The sequence below is a fragment of the Penaeus japonicus genome, unplaced genomic scaffold (genome assembly GCF_977035675.1).
Source record: "Penaeus japonicus unplaced genomic scaffold, GWHDUDI00000001_assembly GWHDUDI00000002, whole genome shotgun sequence".
In the NCBI taxonomy this organism is placed as follows: domain Eukaryota; kingdom Metazoa; phylum Arthropoda; class Malacostraca; order Decapoda; family Penaeidae; genus Penaeus; species Penaeus japonicus.
Window position 1 is genome coordinate 50,289,226 of NW_028234404.1, and position 2,500 is coordinate 50,291,725.

The window sequence follows — 2,500 nt, forward strand, 5'->3', positions numbered from 1 at the left end:
GCCCTGCAGACGACCATCGGTAGGTAGAATATTGTAGAATCCTTATGTGTTGTCGCTACCACTGACTTCTTGATGTCCGAAGTCGTTTCCGGATGGTGGGTCGTTAACGACGTAGTTAAAACCGCACTTGGCGGATGCGTAAGCTGGTGTAGGAGCAGGGTATTCCAGTAGTCGCCTATCTGGAAAGGCGATGGCCCGACTACAAGTGCCGCCAATGCAGATACCTGCAGTGCAGTATTATTTGATGGACTTTATTTAGTAGAGGTAGAACTTACAATCGGTGTTTTATCAAGATATGTATGTCATAAGTTGCTCAATATTCTCTACCAGACCAAAGTTGTGCTGAAGCTGAGAAAGACAGAAAGTTCTTTCCTTCATTCAGAAGCATACCAAAGGGTCCTAGATACACAAGGGAAAAGTAGAGATTCAAGCATGTTCAGACTACAGGGGAATATCCCACACATTCAAAACATAGAAAAAAGGATTGTAAACAAGAAGTTGCGAGAATTCACATTTATAGCAAATATGTAGCTATATTGCATACCAGGCAAAAGTGCTACAGAAGCCACGTGAGGATATATAGAAAAGTCATAGAATAAGAGAGGTACTCAAGTATATATTCATTTTATATGGGACAAGTAGGAATATTATACTACAGCGGTAAGATGTGAAGCTGGTGACTGCGAAGAGTGTTGGTCTACACCAAGGATCGGGCTTGAGTCCGATCGATGTGCTCATGCCAGGCCTAAGGCGAGAGATACCACGGACGATATTGTACGCTGAGGATGAATTCCTTTCTGAGGAAAAGGATGGAACCTTGAATATAGAAGATGAAGAATGGAGGGAATGTCTGGAAGGAAAAAATAAATAAATAAAAGGATAAAAACTCAAATGTTATATGAATTTGAAATACTAAATAGTGAGAGGAAGACTGTCCTGAAGATTTTCTTTTTCTTTATGAAGTAGATAATTTTAAGTATTTAGCATCTATAGTACAGTACTACGAATAATTGGATAAGATCACAGATAGGATTTAATTGGGATATAATAGTTTGAGAAAATGCGGCTGCTTCCTCTGTAACAAGAGGATGCCTCCAAAACTAAACAGCATTATCTTTCAAATTCATATGCATCTGAGACATGTGCAACCAACAAAGGAGATGGAAAGAGTCTGGACGTAACAGAAATGAGAATCCTATACTTAGATGGCAGTATGGACTGACAAAAGCGAATAGCGTGAGAAAGGATTATAGGAGAAGATCACTAAAATATTATACTTATATCTATAACTATTATAGGCTTTACCTCCGTGACAAAAGAAATAACTGGCAAATCAAAACACAAACGACAGTAAATGTAGCAGATTTAAAATACTCGAAACACATGACATAGTTCTGAGTATCTTTATATTTGTATCATTGAAAAGTATACGATATAAACACAGTAAAAGCAGACTGAATTTCCTATTTTCAGTACTTTTCTTCAGGGAAAACAAATACGCAGTCATATTACCCGATTTAAAAAATCGCAAGGCACACTGAAATAACTATTGCGAAAGTTGTACGTATATTCATTTGCAAGAATTTAAGGCTTAGATGAGTGTAATAACTCTTTAAAAGTAATGCACTGCAACCGGATACAACTGCTGACAAGATTGCTCAATGTAGATAAACGTGTTAACGCCGGTAATGGTCCGTTTGCTCGCACTGCTGAGTGCTGCTTATTTCTTCAAGGGCTATCCTCCAGGAGTTATCCATGTTCTCTGTATAAAAAAGTATCAATTCGGAAATAATTTATACACGAAACTTTGTATATTCTATTCAATGTAAGCACGCCTTTTCTTAGGGCTTTAAATATGTTTATAATTTTTAAACTGATGTAGAAAGATAAGTTAAAAAGGATGTGAATTCAGATATACAATTAGAAATGAGACAAAAAAAAAAAAAAAAAAAAAAAAAAAAAAAAAAAAAAAAAAAAAATAAATAAATAAATAAAAAAATATATATATAAAATAAAACACAATGAATATCAGATAGAAGCTTGCTGGTTTAGTATTTCATATTTACAGAGACCCAACATCATTAAATAGCTTCGGTACATTCCTTAAAGCATAAACATATTTTGTTTGACAGGTCTTATGCTTAGGAGGGGCTGGGTGGCTTGTAGGAGGCCTTTGGAGTGGGGTATCGAGCCTCTCCCTCGTAGGTAACATCAACCACGTAACCGGAGTCTCCATTGACAGTGTAAGTAACCCTTTGGAGACGAACGTCGGGAAACTGGGCGTAGTAGGGCTTCTTGGTGTCCGAAGTCGTTTCCAGATGGTTAATCGTTGACGGCGTAGTTAAAGTCGTACTTAGCGGGTGCGTAAATAGATGTACGAGGATGACTGCCTGGAATGGCGATGGTGGCGACCACAAGGGCGGCCAATGTGAATACCTGCAGCATAATAATTATTCCAATATAATACTAATCTTGTGTAATATCTTAGAAATATTGCATA